The 18688-nt window shown below is 49.5% G+C and overlaps 1 protein-coding gene across 1 annotated transcript in view; it reads left to right on the top strand.

Annotated features, from left to right (window-relative positions):
* The window catches only part of APOC3 (apolipoprotein C3), a 298571-nt gene that overhangs the window by 67956 nt on the left and 211927 nt on the right, over nucleotides 1-18688 (top strand). The gene's annotated exons all lie outside the window — the stretch shown is intronic.

Here is an 18688-nt window from a genome sequence, read left to right as displayed (position 1 = left end):
CTAGGATGCTGGGCTTGCCTGGGAGCTAATTGCTCAGATACTTCTGTCCTCCAGTACACCTGAAAGCATCTCCTAATTGCTGCTTGCAGGACAAATACCAAGGAACCTGCATCCCAAAAAACCCAAGCAAAGCTAGCAGGCAATGCTGCAAGCAAGCTCAGTGGCACAGGCTGTTATGGGCCCATCATGAGAGGACCACAGGAAACCCATCGTGCAGCATTCCCCAGTGCAGACTCCTGTGCATGTCCCTGTGCACACCCAGCTGCCTCTGCACAGCTTTTTCTTTATCTATATCTGCTAAGCAAGAGCACTAATCCTCACCTGCCTTCTTCATTTCTATTTGCAAAGGGCTTGGAAACCTTCTGGTGCAAAGAGGTATAGAAATGGTAAAAAGCATTATTCAATACCCCTCTCCTCCCCCCCACTTGCAAGGGGAATTGTGAACTAAACTGCTGCTTGGTATACCGTATCTGAGAAAATTTAGATGGAATTTGAGGTCAGTACTTAGCATTCAGCACAGGTGGGATATTGCTGGTTGGAGGGATGAAGACAAAACAGCAAGCAGAAGGCGCCAATGATGAGAGAAGAACCACTGTGCCCAGTGCACACCATTGGGGACACCTGGCCTGCTCAAAGCAGCAAAATCCCTTTGTTCTGCAGGGGGAAACACAGCAGGAGCAGGGTGATGGGACAGCTGCCACTGCAACGCTCACCCTTGCAACACGAGCCCAGGGCTCAGCAGTGCCCAGAGCTGCACTGTTCTGGGCTATTCCTGATGCCAGCACCAGCTCTGGAATTCCCATTTCCTTCAGGTTCTGCCATCTCCTGGGCAGGGATAAGGCAGCGGGTCTGGCTGGAAGGTCATTTGTTTCACCTCACGGAGGGGAGCTCCATCAGCACTGCTCCCAGAGAAGCTAAGGACATGTTTGACAGCATCCATAAGGTTTTCTGTCACACTATCTAAAGGATATTTCTTTGCTGTCTAGACAACACAATCATTATTTAACCAGAGCCAGAAGATGGATTCCCATGTTGCCTTCCCACTATGTTCACTGTCCCCGCTCATCACTGCCAGCCTCTCACTGTGCCAGGGTGCAGATCCCAGCCCCACTGTGAGCTCTGCAAGCAGAGCAGTCCCCCAAACCCACCTCCTACACTTAGTTGTGCTATCAAGGCCAGGAGCTGCAGGGACAGAGAGCTGATGGCTGAGAGCAGTGGGTGCCCTGCCTCTGTGGTCAATACTGAGCTCAGGGGAGGATGCTGGATAGGAGCAGTGCTGCTGCAGATTGAGTCCCACCTGGAGAGGGCAGGAGCTCTGCTTTGGATGCTATGTGCAGGGAGAGCATATTATAGATGCTGAACTAGGGATGAAAGGGATAGTGAAGTGATACAGAGCCCTCAAACCTTCCAATCCAGCTTGCTCCCTGGAAGCATGACAGTCTGGACAGACTTCTCAGGGGAACGTGAAAGAGGGGAATGAAGGGCTTTTCATGCTCCTGTGTAGGAGAGTCATGCTTTAGATAAGCTTGCAAATGTGTAAGTCCCCTTGAGCAAGAGAAGTCTAAGCGAGTTATTTATACTTTCACACTGCTGCTGCCCCAAGTGCAGCTCTGTTTTGAAGCACAAGCAAGCTGGCAGATCCTCCTTTACACTGCAAACTTGCAGCCCCATATTGCTTGGCTCCAACAATCTCTCACCAATCTCTTCCCTGCTCAGGGATCAACCATCTGATGGTCAGCCTGAGAAGTGCAGACCAGACAGTGAAGTATTTCCCCACTACAAGAAGAAATGAACTTGTTATAAGACAGTTTCCAATGGAGTGATGAACGCAGTAGCATCATGCACTGAAATTGAAGATGCACTTTAATGGCTTTGTTATTGATCCAAAGATGGCGATTTTGCCTTTGACATAGGAGCACACAATGGGAAAAGGAAAAAGGCAGCTTGCAGCCTGTTCCTGAGGGGTAGACTGTGCTTATCACCTACATGGAAATTGCTATAGCACAACAGACCTGACTCTGCCATGCCAAGCACCACGCAGAACCAAAACCTGCTCAAGATGTCAGACCACATAAGGGTCCCCAAAATTAAATCCCCCAAGCAGCAATCCAAACATTGCACACAAATGCCTCACAAAGTATCCCAGCAGAATGATACCTGAGCAGCATGAAAGATTTGAAAAGCAGAGGCATCTTCCCCCAACAGGTGAAAGAAAACATGAATTCACAAAGCTGGAACGCAGCCCTGTACTCAGCATTGTCACTAAACTTCATGGCAGTCCAACTCTAATGGAAAGGATTTAATAATCTCATGCCTTCCCCCAAATACAGACATAATCTTCAGTTTCAAGATAATTTTTCAGTTTCTCCAGCTTCCCTGAAGAGAACAGGTGCACCAAATGGACTACTAGCTTATCAGGAAATCTTGATGCATTTAAACAAGAAAGCAATTAAACACTTTCATAAGGGGAGGAGGGGGGAAGGAAACTGTTAAAGTGGTTTCAGGATGACCTTAAAATCTCCTGCAATTGTAGCAGAGAACATGAATATTTAGCAGGGCTGTCTGGCTTGAGCTCAGCACCACTATCCATCCTCAGCTTGTGGGGCCACTGACATCCTCATACAGCTGCAGAAGGACAGCCTCTGAGCAGAGCTTCATGCATAACCTTACCCAAGCCAAGTCGTAGAATGGCTCAGGGTGGAATGGGCCTTAAAGACCACCCAGTTCCAACCCCCAGCCACGGGCAGGGCTGCCAACCCCAGCTCAGGCTGCCCAGTCACCCCCACCTTATTCCACCTGACTATTTAATAAGGGCTAATTTTCCCAGCTGTTTGGCAAACAAAAATACAAACCATTGCCCATTGAATTCCTCACCTGGGCCAACCAGCATCAGCTGCCAGCATCAGCACCACTGGAGGTCCTGGTGCTCAGCCCACCATCGACATCCCAGAGCTCGGCTGCTGCCTGATAGCCACCCACCTCACGTCACCACAATAACACACGACTTGCACTTCCACGGTACTTTTAACAAGAGGACTTCAAAGCCCTCGTAGATACAGGAAGGCCCTGCGATGCCCTTAACAAGTACATTTTTAGTCTCAGTTTTATGGATGAGGAAATCGAGAGGCTAGTAAGGTAGAATAATTTGCCGACAGGACAGAGGAAAGGAAGGAGAGCAGCTATGAAGGAAAATGCAAGAGGTGTGACCACCCCTGCAACATAAGCCTCCCCCCAGGGCCAGGAGAAGTACAGAGCAGCCATCCCCAGGCAGGCTTTGTAGCAGCACAGAGCCCCGACCTGCAAATGGGAGAAAGAGCAGGGTATGTACAGAGCAGCTGGGGAACAACAAGCCAGAGCACAGGATGCCCACTAGCACCTCCATCCCCAGAGCATGGACTGCACAGTGCTGAGGCTGCAGTGGGGCAGAGCCGCCCCAGCCCCATCCCAGCAGCCTCATTGACGTGCCTTGTCATCTTTCCTCAAGACTAATTTTTTTAAATTGCAAAATCTTACAGAGCTATTAACCTCAAAAGAGTTTAACATATGGCAGCGCAAGTCTCCCTCTTACCCTAATTATAAGGCTTGCAGTAATGGGGCTGTCTTTTAAGTTACAGCTGCTATGCTTTTGGCTTTTCGCTAACATTACATCCTATTAAGGAGCTACACTTAATGCATGCAAATTGCCAGAACACAGAGTGCTTCGGACCAGAGAGGGGATGCATTTAAGCAACAGCAGTGATATCCCAGGGTCAGGCTCACCCTGCTGAGAACTCCGTATGATCCATCAATCAGACTCCAGTCATTAATTAACTAATTCATTAAATATCTTTATATATGAAGGCTCATCAAGGCAGAACATCGCGCTGACAGCGACGTCCTGTCAGCACTTAGCATTACAAGTGCCCCCTCCCTGCTGCACCCCGCACTCACTACAGCTCCCAGGCAGCCCCCACCCCATTATATCACCCCCCATCCACCCACTCTACAGTCCTCATGCACAACTGCTGCCCCAGGGTTAGCTGCAGCCCTTGCACCACCCCAAGCAGAGCATATCTTGTCAGCAGGAGCTGCAAAGTTTGCAAATAAGACCAAGTATTTTTAAATGATAATGAGGTGAAGCGTGGGGAAGGGGTCAGAGAAAACCCCACGGCAGCCCCAAAGCAGCTTTCACAGAGCAGCAGTAAAATGCACAGCCGTGATGCTGCTTTCAGACACTGCCATGAACCCCGTGGGTGTTGCTCGCAGTGACAGCAGCTCCCAGCTGGGCCAGCTACTGCCCAGAAATGCTGGTATAGGGGATTTTTGGGAAAGCCCACATTAGTGGAACAGTAAACTGCATTATCCTGCAATATCCATTATCCATAAATAAACCTCAGCTCGGGGATGCAAACAGGCCTGCACCCACCAGTGGCCAAACCCACCTGCAGCCCCAAATGCTGCATGCATACCATGGGACCAGTCTGGCTGTCACCCTATGCTCAGCACCCCAAAGCATCCCTGCAGTCTGCCCCCAGATCAACTGCATTTCTGCAGAACACGAGAGCACCAGGGACCTGGCTGCAGCCCAAGGACTAATTTACTTCCCTAAGCCTTGAGTTCAACTAGGCATATTAAAATGGCCCAGGAAATGCTGCCAGCCCTGCTCTGTCTAGACAGGGTGAAACAACGGGGGGGGGGTTTGCCCTCCAGTTTCCCGCAGCGTCCAGGCATCATCCCTCTGGTCCCATGAAATCTGGTGACTACAGCCTCCCCTTTCCTGTGCTTAATACCTCCCACCCCACTCTAACAGGGGCCATGCTGTGGGAGCGTGCAGTAATGGTCACCTCTGAATCAATTCTTGCTCCCTGAAGAAAATCCTCCTGGCTTCAGTGCCACAAGCTGTAATACTGAAAATGGCTGTAAATATGAGAAATTGGCACATTGTAGTCCAACAAGACAATTTTTGAATTGCTCCATGCAGCTGTGCAGTTCTGGATGCTATGCTACTTGCATCCTAAACTGGAAGGTGGAACAAGTTTTTGGGTGAAAAAAAAAAAAACAAAACCAACAAAAAACAGTTATGCTTTTTTTCTTTTCTACCTGACCAAAGCCTGCATGCTGCATTGTGAATATCCATAGCAGTAGTGTGCAGGAACCCCACTGTAGCAGAGCTAAGAGACAGGGTTTAGTGGGCATGGTGGTGATGGGTCAACAGTTGGGCTTATTGATCTTTTCCAACCTTAATGATTCTGCAATTCTATGAACCTCAAGCCCTCTTTGCAGGAGAATGAAGGCAAATGCAGTGTTGGGAGAGAAGAAATGCCACCCCACAAGCTGAATTGCCACGTCACATCTTCAGGCCTGCCCAGCAGTTGGCTATGGTGTTTGTCACAACTGCAAGGTTTGAGGCTGTAATGCTATAATGTGATGGAAAGCACAGCAATGAGAGTGGAATAGCAAAGTCATAGGCTGCAGCAAGTGAGAAGATGCCCAAATACAGCAACCATAGACAGAGAAACAAAGGAAAAATATCTGCTTACCCTTAGAAAGCTTCAGGTAGACAAGGATCTCCAGCAAATCACCCTTGCTCCCCCCTGGCAACTCTTAAATGAGGTCTGAGAAGACCTCATTGCATGCACCTGATCTCCCCCAGCTTGGCCCTGCCTTCCCAGCAGGTGCTCAATCACTGTTTCAAACCCTTTCTTAGCATATCTGCTAGAGGGGCAGAAGGTGGTTTAGATTTAGGACCTGGTTTTGTGCTTTAAGAAACCCCAAACTGTGCAACAACCCCATTTTTACATTAGCATGAGCTTTCTCAAGGACAATAATAAGAGTTATGGAGCTCAAGGGAGAGGGGCAGCTGAGCCCCTTAGCAGGGACACTGGTTACCCCAGGCACAGCTCACTGCAGATGGAGGCAGGCTGCTTAAACCCATTTAACACCCCAATTAGTCAAAGATGCTCTGCACTTATGCCAGGCGCTGTGAAGGCTTTCAGTTTCTGTGCTCTAAAGCAGAAGACAGAATTCTGCAATAAATAACTTGGGGAAGATGAGCAAGTGACAGAAACAATCAGTATCTGGCCTGCAGGAGGAGGGAGCAGCCCCTCATCTAACCAGACATAATGAACTACTTCACACACCATTCCTCCTGGTGAACAAAGACCGAGGAGGGTTTGTGGCTGATATCTGAAAGTCAGACCCCTTTCACAAGCAACACATTTACTGTAATGCAGTTCTTCCAGGAAGCCAATGAGACTGGCTCATTAAATTTTAGTATTATCTCCATAGCCTTCTGCATTGTTTGATTAAGGTTGAATAGCTTGCTCGGTGGCGTTTGCTGCCTGTTGTCAAGCCATGCCCCCAACTATTTCATAGAGTCATTGGGTCATAGCATGGCTCAGGTTGGAGGGGAGCTCAAAGCCCACCCAGTGCCACCCCTGGCCACGGGCAGGGCTGCTCCCAACCAGCTCAGGCTTCCCAGGGCCCCATCCCACCTGGCCCTGAGTGCCTGCAGGAAAGCATTCTGCTCCTCATCCTGCCCAAATGCCAGCATCATTTCAGGCCTTTATTCCCTCTGAAGCTGTGTGCTCTTCCCTGTGCTGGAGGGTGGCTGTGCAGCCTGTCCAGAAGAACCTGTGGCTCAGCCCTATAACATCAGCAAGGACTTAGGGTATTTTTCCAGAACAGTCCAGTATTTCTCTTTGTCTTCGTGGGTTCCAAAGGGAGAGACCCTCAAGTAACTGCATTCCCACAAAATTCTCCATCTCTCATCTTGCCAAACTCTGTCTCAATTGAAAAACTTCAAAGTGGATGAACCCATGATAATGGACCCAGTGTAAGAGGACCCATGCCTCTGTATGAGGAGAATCCTTTGAAGCCAATAGAAATTTAGGTGGTGAGGCACTGGCACAGGTTGCCCAGAGAGGTGATGGAGACAGCCAAGGTCAGGCTGGACGGGGCTGTGAGCACTGCTGGAGCTCTGGGTGTCCCTGTGCGCTGCAGGGAGCGGCACCAGGCGGCCTTTGAGGTCCCCTCCAACTCAAACCATTCTGTGATAATTTTGGGAAATCTTAGCCTACAAATTGCAAGAGGTCTGACAGCCATGTCTGCAAAGCTGTTTCTGTTACTGATGCCCACTGAAGACCCATTCCTGCCCGTACATCGGGCTGTGGGACTGCAGAGTCCTTCCTTTCCAGGTACACGTGTGAGCCTTTGCACTACAAAATAACTGCAGGCACCGCCATGCATGCAGAACAGAGAGCCCAATCATATGAAAATGCTTCATGTGAATTTAAACGTTAAGTCTAAACGAGCAGAATTTTACTGAGATGTTTGTATGCATATTGAAATGCAGGATGGCCCGAAGCTGTTTGTCTTAAGAGTTTAATGAAAATGCTTGGTTTATTGTGGCACATTGTACGTGTGAATTATAGGTGTGCACAGTGCCAAACAAATGGAGCGTGCTGCTGCACCCACTTCCTGGGGACTCCTGCACACACAGCCTGGGAGCAGCATCAGGTTGGGATCCAAGCAAACGCAGCCCAAACTGCTGAGTCAGTGCATGTGATCTTCAGGATCACAACTTTCTTGTGGTGGAATCATAGAATGAATCATAGAATGGCCTGGGTTGAAAAGGAGCACAGTGCTCATCCAGTTCCAACCCCCTGCTGTGTGCAGGTCGCCAACCAGCAGCCCAGGCTGCCCAGAGCCACATCCAGCCTGGCCTTGAATGCCTGCAGGGATGGGGCATCCACAGCCTCCTTGGGCAGCCTGTGCCAATGCCTCACCACCCTCTGAGTGAAAACCTTCCTCCTAATATCCAACCTAAACCTCCCCTGTCTCAGTTTAAAACCATCCCCCCTTGTCCTCTCACTGTCCACCGTCACAAACAGCCATTCCCCCTCCTGTCTGTGTGCACCCTTCAAGTACTGGAAGGCCACAATGAGGTCTCCCCAGAGCCTTCTTGGTGGAAACTTGGTCTGTAGGGTTTGAAATGTTCGAGGGCTTAAATAAATGGGAGTTTGTAATTGAAAGGGTGAGTGCCAGCACCAACATCAGCAGGAGAGGGGTGGCACAACTCAGCTGATCCTGCCCTCCCCCCCGGACACTTGCAGCACATGAAACACCTTCCTTCCCCTTCCCCTGCTTTTTTAACAGAAACACGCAGCCATTTTCATTACTACAGCTCTTGTTGCATAAAGCAGGGGGATTTTCTTCAGGGAGTGAAGAATTGATTCTGAGGTTTCCATTAACTCACGTTAGCACAGCACAGCCGCTTTCAAGGGCCTGATGTTGACAGCTAGCATACTGCAGAAGAAACAGGGTGTTGTCAGTGCCCAAATTCAGTGGAGTTAAGCCAGACCAGCTCCATTCAGGGAGTGCAGGAGGTCAGTGGGATCCAAATGGCATCGCACAGGGTTTGCTGGGGGGGTTCTCATTGAAACATCAGCTTCAGGGTGGATCTGAAAGCACAGTCATTCCTGGTACCACGCAGTGCTCGTGGCAGGGCAACATTTTGCTTTGTGTTCCCATGGCTCAGGGAGCAGGAGCTCACATGGAGCTGTATGACTGATACTGCGATTATGTGGTTGCACCTTGGCACCACGGTAATTGTGCTAGACAGAGCTGTTTAAATACCACCAGACAGAGTATTACTCACATGAAAATGGGGCCTTAAATGTCATTATTTGTGTCATTATTAATAGCCCCTAATTGTGTTCTCTAATCATCGTGAAATTATGTTAGTATTAATATTCACATCAAAACTGCCTAGGGAACGAGAAGAACTACTTAAAAAAATAATCCCACCATATGTCAATCCCCATTAACGTGAAACACTTGCCTTTTGCATCTATGAGACAGAGAGCAGTGCGGGGGATTTCTCTGCACCTCCAGTTCCTGGAAAATGCTCTGCACCACGAGGTCCCAAGGATCTGCAAACACCTGCAGAGACATGCACTGTATAAAACTCTGTTGCTGCTTCACAAGGATTTTTATTCTGCTGGACAGGGGCTCCTATCAGTCCATCAGAGGGAGCAAAGGGTGGGATGAGGTGTTGTGGGTGCCCCATCCCTGCAGGCATGCAAGGCCAGGTGGAATGGGGCCCTGGGCAGCCTGAGATGTTGGGGTGCAGCCCTGCCCATGGCCAGGGGTGGCACTGGGTGGGATTTGAGGTTCCCTCCAACCTGAGCCGTTCTATGATTTTATGATCACTGCTCAGTCACGATATGCACAGGAGCGTGGGAGAGTGAACTCATCATGGAGCAAGGCAGTGGGAAGCTGAATTTTCTGTTAACCATGCAGAGATCTGAAAGATGCAGGAATGTTGCAATAGTTTGTAACACTGCTGAGTTATTTTATTTTTCCTTTATGAAGTTCAATCTTCACTCCTTTCAGTGTCTGAAGAGGAGATATAAGAAAGAAGGGGACAGAATTTCTAACGGGGTCTGTTGCGATAGGAGATGCAGAAATGGCTTCAGACCACAGGAGGGGAGATTGAGGTGGAGCTGAGGAAGAAGGTTTGGCAGTGAGGGCGGTGAGGCGCTGGCACAGGTTGCCCAGAGAGGCGGTGGTGCCCCGTCCCTGCAGACAGCCAAGGTCAGGCTGGACGGGGCTGTGAGCACTGCTGAGCTGTGGGTGTCCCTGTGCGCTGCAGGGAGCGGCACCAGGCGGCCTTCAGCTCCCTTCCACCCTGTGTAAATCTGTGATTTACATTGTATTTTTACCAGCGTGAAAATCCACCTGTTAGAATGGTAACAGCACAAGCCCACTGACGAGGTATTTGGAAAAAGCTTCCCAAAGGGATCAGTTTTAGGGGATGTCACTGAAGAACTGAAATCTGGGGATGTTAAGGACATTTGGCACCCTGTGCAATCATTACAATTACTGCAGCTCTTCCTCTGAGGCAGCATTTTTAGAAGCCCCATTCTAGCAGGTGATGTGCCCACACATGGCAGATAGCAGCAGAGCTCCAGAGCCTCAGCCTGGGAGATGGGAGGTGCTGGATGGATGGAGTAATGGCCAGGTGGCAGAGAATTATTTTTCTGGACAAAAAATAAATATATATATGTATATATATATACATACATACATACATATATATATATATATATATAAATCACTTTCTCCACAATTTTCTGCTTTTCCAACTAGCTCTACTTACAAGTACCCAAATGCCTTACTTAATAAAACAGAGAGGTTTCTAAGTGCCAAACTATTACGGCTCGAGTTAAATATAACTCAGAGCATTAAAAATAACTTCAGAGCACAGACACAGGGAGCCGACAGGAGATGGGTTTGGAGAGCAGCTCCGACGCTCACGTTCTCTCTGGGATTTGGGACCCAGCGTTGCTCTGTGCCGTGCGGTACCCGGGGTGCGGGGAAAGAAGTCGAGCAGGTATCTGACACTTTGATGTGAACGATTTCCCTATAAAATATTAATGACGTATATATAATCTAATTGCTTCCTTAGGGCAATAACCTCTGACAAAATGGCCCTGATTAGAAGATAATTGAGTGTGTTGAATTGCGTCCTAAGAGAGCTTAATGTTGACAAGGTCCATTATCTTGTGATAATGACCCCCTTTTGTCAGGTGTTAGTGCCATTTAGGAGACGCTCCGGTCGGAATAAATCCTTCCCTTTACCTCTTTTGTCTAATTACGCGGATTATTTTACAAATCAAAGCAAACTTTTGCCTCCTGGGCAGGCCTTGGGCTGGAGGGGAGCGACAGAGCGGATGGGCAGAGCTCTTGAGAGCTCCGCGTTTAGTGTTGGTGCTGGAGATGCGCATCCCAAAGGTCGGGATATAAAGCAGGGAGAGACCCCAGCTGTGTTCTTCCGCTCGGCAGCTTCTTCCTGGAGGGTTCGGAACTTGCTGCCTGGAAATACGCTCTCCTTGCAGCGGGGTTTAGCCAGACGCACACGCTGATGGCAGGGAGGCATCGGGCGAGGACGCTCACTTCTCGCCTCGTGTGCGAGATGAAGACGTCTGCGGTCATTTGCAGGGAAAGGATGCCGTTCAATCTCAGGAGCTTGCCTTCCCTCCCTGCTCAGGCATGTATTGTAACTACTGTTGTACAACGGGGCGCTTCTGCCTTTGTCGTAATGAGTGTGAGAGGGTATCTAAATGCAAATTCCCCCCCTGTCACTTCCTAACTCGGTAATTCTGGATGCAAGGGCTGTTTCCCAGCGCTTGGCTCTGAACGTAGCTGGGGAGGATCCTGTGCACAGAAAGACGCCCAGAAATCTGCCCTCAAAGCCCAGAGCTCCTTTCAGTCTGGGTAAAGTCTCCCCATCCCAGCTCACTGCACACAGCTCACCAGCTGAGCCGGATTTTCTCTTCCAACTTGAGTGAATTTTAGATTGTGCGTTCTGCAAAGGTTTGGGGGATGGGGGAATGGATAGGAAACCCAAGAGCTGACCCTGGGTGAGGTGCATGAGCACAAAGCAGAGGAGCTGCTGTTTTCCCCTGAAAACAAATGCCTCCCATGCTCTCTCTCAGACATGCACGTATATGGACCTTCAAGAAAGCATTAATGTAAAACACCATTGATTTCAATTTATATTAATACACTGTGCAGTGAACTGAGATGGCTGATTCACAGTCCTCATCAGATTTCACTGTGCTGGGTAAATCAGATCCCTTGGTTCACTGTAGTTTAATTATAAGCAAATTGTAAGTGAATTAAGATAAATCGAATTAGAACCACTCTAATACTGAATAAAAACACCCACAAAGGAGTTTGCTAGGGTTTAGCTAATCCGCTTTGAGAGCTAATGGGGATTCATTGGCCTGGGTGTCCCTGCATGGAGAAGTGCTGATGCCAGGGCTGGGTCCTCTCGGCACCTAAAGGGGCTGAGAAAGAAGGGGACAGACTTTTTAGCTGGGTCTGTGTGATAGGAGATGCAGAAATGGCTTCAGATGACAAGAGGGGAGATTGAGACTGGAGCTGAGGAAGAAGGTTTGGCAGTGAGGGCGGTGAGGCGCTGGCACAGGTTGCCCAGAGAGGCGGTGGTGCCCCGTCCCTGCAGACAGCCAAGGTCAGGCTGGACGGGGCTGTGAGCACTGCTGAGCTGTGGGTGTCCCTGTGCGCTGCAGGGAGCGGCACCAGGCGGCCTTCAGCTCCCTTCCACCCAAACCACTCTGTGATTCCATGGCCATGGCCTCAATGGAGTACAGAGTTCATCATTGACCAAATAAACCACGAGCGGCCAGATGAACTGTTATTGGGCAGACTGTTGGCCAAATAAACAGCTGTTGAATGGGTAAACCATCAGTCAGATATCTCCACTTGTCCCCATCCTCACCAGGGAAGGGCTGTTCTGTTTTAACGGTGGCAGCCACTGGGGAGATGGAGAGCAGACCCTGAGTGTTGCAAATTAGGTTGAAAGTCTGGAGAAGAGGAGCTGGAACCGACTGATGAGGCGCAAATTGGAAGCTGGGGTGGATCTTTCTTCTTCTTTTTTTTTTTTTTCCTTTTTTTTTTCCTCCCAGGGAAGTGTCATTTGTACAAATTGCCAGTTCGTGCCAGCTTGGGAGAGACCTCACAAGGGAAACCTGGAGCCTTCCCTGCTTTTCATGTGAGCGGATGCCCCTTTTATTTCTGAGCAAGGAGTAAGTGGAGAAGAAAGGAGCCCCTGTCAGCCTCACGGAGACAAATTGCTTCCTGCAGCAGAGGTGGCTCGGCGCTAACAACCACCCACTGCCAGAGGTGAGCCGAGGTGCCCCCAGCAGCCCCTCCTCCTGCATGCCCACCCCTCCAACCGCGGGCTTTTCAATGCAGCCCGGCTCAGTAACCAACCGTCCCTTTCATTTTTATCTGGCCAGAATGATTTACTGGGCCGACGTGTGAAAGTGCACGGGACTCTGCTGCTCGGGTGGCAGAAAATACCTTCCTGCCTAAATGAAATGACCCTCCCAACGCGCAGGGTTAAAGACAGATGTGGTGCTCTTGTTCCCTGCCTCTTCTACATCAGATGGGCTCTTATCTCCCCACGTGCTCTCCTCTTCGGGAGGAGGTGGGCAGAACAGCCGCCAGAGGACTGCGAGCCCTAAAGTTATTAAAACAGTGCAGGCAACAAAGCAGTGTGGATTCCCCGCAGCTCTGACATTTCCAGAGGGTGAAAGGTAAAAATGCAGGGAGGCTATGTAGAAAACATCGGGCAGTGCTTTTTTGGTTTCTGCCTGAGCTCTGAAAGCAGCTAATTAAACGGGAGGGAGTGATCCACAAAGCAAGTTCCAGGCCAGCCAATAAAAGCAGTGCCCAATGGAGAATGGCTGTCGGGGCTGTGTGTGGATGAAGGCTTCTCCCATTGGGGAATGGCTTGAGGAATGGTTGGGAGTGTGTCTTGCACACAACCAAATGGCTCCATTCACAGCTCCTTATCATTCACCCTAACTCAGACCCCAAGGCTGGGAGCCAAATGGCACAGAAAGGTTCAACTAATCACAGATAAGCACCAGGAAATGGCACGCTCCTGGATGACCATCCCATATTACTCGTTCATCCACAGAGCTCTACAGTTCCTGCCCCATCCCAGCGATGCTCTGGGCTCCCTGCCCTCGTCCTGCAGCAGCCCATAGGGATGCAGCAGCTGCAGCTGGCACAGTGCTGTGTCCCCAGCCAGCAAGGGACATGGTGGCATTAGGCACTGCAATGCTTTGGATCTGTGCTCCCAGCAGACAGAAATGATCCCCTGATCTGATTGATCTCGTGTCGGCCATGTGTCTGCCCACGCCCCATCGCTAATGGCCTCATTAGTTAGGGAAAAGGGGTTGCTGAAGTCAATTTATAATATGTAATAGTGAAAAACAGCCGAATCGATATCTCTGCAGAGTTAGGGGGAGATCAGGGGAGGGACAGGGCCCAGGGGCGAGTTCTGATAACTGATGAGCTTAAAAACTCTGCTCACAGCATCTGTACTCGTGTTAAATACATAATCGGGAGCGCTCCATCCTGATTAGCCAGCAAGGCAGTCAGCACTTACTGCTGCCTCTCCTCTCCTAGGGCTGTGGAGCTCCTTGTCCTTCCATGGGATCAGGCTGGCATGTCCCTGTCACCGCATGCCACTGCCACTGCGTGCCACCACTCCTCCGCGCCCCGCAGCTCCATCGGTGCGGATGAGATGGCAGCTCAGTGGCTCTACCTGCGCCCATGCTGGGGAGAGAAAAACCTGATTTAAGTGGCTCACAAATGTGTGGGTTAAAGGCGCGCTGCTGCAAAGGCAACATGTTGAGAGCTGGAGCCAGATGGATGTGGATGAGCAGAGCAGTGAAAATTATCAACCGCAGGAACAGCGGGGGATTCCCTGCTCCGGGGAGACGTGAAATCAGGGACAGATTTGCTCTCTTGCAGCATGCCCTGGGTCGCACAGGAGTTAATCCAGAGCAGTTGCGATTACGGATTGTGCACTGAGGGATCCTAAACGCTCCCTCTGATCCATGATCCAAAACCACAGCCCCCAGCCACACAGCCCTCTGTGAAGCCTCTTGCCAAAGACCTCCATTTAGCGGTAATTCCCTTTATAGCTTATTTTTGCCATGCGGCTGCACACCCCATTGTTTACCCGAGCACACAAGTCCCTGGCTCTTCTCCGTTCCATTCTCTCTCAGCTGGCTGCCATCGAGCTGATTTCCCCCTCCTCCTGTGCTCTGCTACAGAGCCTAAATCGACACATCTGTTTTTAAAGAGAGGAGCAGTCCCAGCATCCTCACTTTCAGCGCTGCACATCCAACTCCTGCAGCCTCCATGGGGCTGCCGTCACCGTGTTTGTATAGGGCCTACAGAAAACGGGAGTGGGAAAACAACAGTGGAACACTACATGTTTGGTTTGGGGTTTTTTTTCTTTTTTTCTTTTTTTTTTTTTTTTTTTGAGCATCAGGTTTCCTTCATTGCAGCAGCAATAAGATGTTTCCAGCTTCTTTCCGTCTTCTGATTGCGCTGAGAGCATCCTGCAGAGCAGAGCGTTCGCTCGCAGCCACAACCAGCGCTGAAGGGCTCAGAGCCAGCAGTGAGCTGGCTGCTCAAGTGCAGAGCAGACTTGGCTAAGGAGGGAATGGACTGATATGCCCCCAAATGTCAGCCCTGGCTCCTCACCAGCAAACCATCCTTCAGCTTGCGTGTGTTTTGCACTTAGGGCAAACCAACGTTTAGATGGAAAGTGGGTCAGCATGAATGCTTTGCAAAGGGGAAATGAAGACCTGGAGGGGTTTCATCCATCCCACATCCAGCAGAGCTCCTGGCCAGGTCCATCCTGCTTGAGGACATCATTCCCTGCCCATTAGCTATGGTAATGAATCTGCATCCCCAGCACCCTGCTGGTTCATGCCCCTTGTTGCCATCTCCCCTTTCTCTTGCCGTTCTTTTTCCCCATTAGAAATTTTGCATTTCTAGCCTGCTTGTCATATTTCCTACCGGATTGGGTGTTTAATTAAAATCATAATTAAAATTGATCTCCTCATTAGCATGCACCTGCTCTACTGCTCGCGTCCTGGCATTTAATTATACGCTGAAGATGTCAAGTCTGACAGGCGAGAACGAGACCCGGCCAGCAACCCCTGACAGGACTTCTTGGTGACAACATCTGGGCAGCGGGGACCCATCTGCTGGCACAGCCGGGCAGCAGGACATGGTGCTGGAATGCTGGCAGGGCTGCCATTGGTTTTGCTGGAGTTACCTTTCTATTTTAATAGCAGGATAGTCACCCGCACTTCCTACTGGAAGCTTCCTAAGCCAAGAGCTGGGTGGTGAGGATGGAGATTAAGTGGACACTGAGCCCCCCGTGCCCATGCTGGTCAGGATACGGTGCCTAGAGAGTTGTGCCATCCCTTCTGCCATCAACGCAGGACCCTCAAGGTTTCCACCGTGGACATGCACAGCTTTCTCTCCTCTTCTTGCTCACCAAACTCTATCAAAAGCCAAAAAGGGGATCCCTGCACCCCTCCAAAAAGGTCCAGTAGCATGTGGTGCTTCCACTGTCCTGGTGGAAATAGGGCCGCCCCTTTGGGTAGTTATCAAAGAGATTATCAGAATGGTTTCTGTGCACAGCAGAAGCTTAAATCGCATCTGCTCTTTTTCTGTACATGCCAGGCAATAAAGCTGCCAAAAGGCATTTTTGGGGCCATTATAAACGAGGAGTTTTATTCCCCTGCACTTTCAGAGTCTCTAACTGATGGATGAAGTTTCAGTGGGACTCATGAAACGATGACAGCTGACGCCAAGCAGACCCACCAGCTCCAGCATCCTTGGGAGGGCTCAGTGGGAGCTGCAGGTATTTGGGGCTCCTTCTCCCTTTCCTTTTCCCCTTCCCAAGCACCAAGACCCACAGCCCGCAGCTGTTGAGACTCCAGCCCCAGTGTTCTGCAGTATGTAATTGACGGCACTCATCAAAATAGCTTCTAATAAAGAGTGAGGGTGGGAAGACTTTTAAATCTCCCCTCAGTCACTCTCACTGTAAGTGATGCTCATCGTTTATCCCCAGCCAGGACCAGCTGATAATGCTGAGCAACGTGCTCGCATGTATCAGGGAGAGATGATGTGGAAACAATACCTTAAGGTGCTGTTGCCCTTCCATTTTTATGGCTCCTTATGAGGCTGGGGCCATCAAATGCCAGACACAGAGACCTTCGTGCAGCAAGAAGCAGAGCCGGCTGGAGCTGAGGCTGCAGCTTTATGGCATCCCAACACCAAAGCTGTGGAGGGTATTTTGTTTGAGTGGGGAGCACTGGGGATGTGGTAGGCACATGGGGGCCTTTGCTGGAACAAGTTGTTTGCGTGAAGTGTCACATGTGGCCATAGCCTGGAAAACAGATGTTCCCATTTTTCTTTAAGGACGCTGCTAGCAGTAGAGGGCTTTAACAGTAACAAACACTTCAATTAAAAAATATATATTAAAAGCAACAATCCAACCAGTAATAACCGTTTGACTACTCCTTAGAAAGACAGCGAGTCCCATTAATCATAAATAAGGCAGTTGAACATTATGAAGAAAAATACACAACCATTAATAGCCAGACACCAATACAGCATCCCATTGGGGAACATTATTTACGAGGCTATATTGTTATCAATCCTGCTGGGAAAAATTCTGTTGCACGAAATGAGATACAGGAAGACTGCAGTTTATGTGGGATGGAGTAGGGGTTCGTCAGTCAGAGCCAGCAGCGAACGTCGATGGTGATGTACGTTGGCTGAGGATGAGGCTCTAATACTCACTCTGCAAGGCAACGGAGTAGGGTTGTTCTGCCAGATCCTGGGGTGCTTCATTTGTGCAAATTCTCAATGATTTTAATGAGATTTTGCATGAGTAATAATTCATCAGCCTTGAGTAGAGGCCAGGGAGGAATTAAATGTGGGCATTTGCAAGGTTGCCGAGCTGGAGAGGGGGTGATATTGTGAAAGGCCATGTGCTTAAGAGCACAGAAGAGCAGAACCAGCCTGGAGCAGTGGAACAGGGAGGACTGGAGGCAAGAGTGAAAAATGGAGCCTAAATAAACATTTGTCATTTGATTTCTAATTACACAATTACGTAAATGTATGATATTAGTAGTCAAGAGCCTGGAGTTTTCCATAAAGAGTCCCTAAAGTAAATAAACGTTTTTGAGCAATTACATCCATGGGATGAGATTTTTAAAACCAAAATCTTAAGATGAGTGCAGAAGGCAAGAAGGAAACCTGGGGGAAGCAACCAGAGAGATGAGATGGGTGCCAGGGCATGGGATGGCGGGGAGCTCAATACCTGCAGAGTAATTAGTGCAGATCAGTGGTATGAAAGGACACTGCCACCTAATTACAACAGCGATTAGCTTGAAGATGCCACGCAAGGGCATCAGTCGCAATGAAAGCACGGAATATAAAGAAATAAATGTATGTGTAAAAACTAGCAAAAACAACAGCCAAGAACAAAACCCGGGCTTCACATTAACATTCGATAATTAAATATTTATCAGAGCTGAGGAAGTAAAATCCATTTACTGTTTTGGGCGAGTGGCAATCTTTCTTTTAAAAACCCTTTTGCCATTAGTTCCTTCCTTCCTCAGAGATGGGGCCACTGAAATAGTCTTCAAGTCTGTCTCGAACAAATTGCAGAACATTTTCCTGTCTGATTGGTATGTGCGTGCACAAGTGTTTCAAAGAACTTTCTTTCTTTAGCTCAGATCTTCACGCTGAGTGTCCTTAATGACTGGTTGCTATGGGTTCTGCAGGCTGGAGGAATCACTTCGTTAATGCTTACCATTAACCCGGGGATTATCATAAGGATGATTCCTGGCTTGTATCAGAAATAGTGTTGCCAGCAGGAGCAGGGAAGTGATCATCCCTCTGCGCTCAGCTCTGTGATGCTGCACTTCAGCTCTGGTGCTCGGCGTTGGGCCCCTCGCTGCAATGCAGGCATGGAGGCTGGGAGCGTGCAGAGAAGGGAACGGAGCTGTGAGGGGTCTGGAGCACAATGGGGTGCGATGGGGAGCGGCTGAGGGAGCTGGGATTGTTCAGTGTGGAGAAGAGGAGCTCAGGGGAAACCTCACTGCTTTCTACAACTCCCTGAAAGCAGGTTGGGTCAGCCTCTTCTCCCATGTAACTAGCGATAGGGCAAAAGGGAATGGCCTCATGTTGCACCAGGGGAGGCTCAGATTGGACATGGGTCAAGATTTCTTCTCCAAAAGAATGGTTGGGCCCTGGAACAGACTGCCTGGGGAGGTGGTGGAGTCACTGG

The sequence above is a fragment of the Tympanuchus pallidicinctus genome, unplaced genomic scaffold (assembly GCF_026119805.1).
Source record: "Tympanuchus pallidicinctus isolate F22 unplaced genomic scaffold, pur_lepc_1.0 scaffold30, whole genome shotgun sequence".
Taxonomy (NCBI): Eukaryota; Metazoa; Chordata; class Aves; order Galliformes; family Phasianidae; genus Tympanuchus; species Tympanuchus pallidicinctus.
The sequence above is the reverse complement of the archived record's forward strand: the minus strand, read 5'-3'. Positions and strand labels throughout refer to the sequence as shown.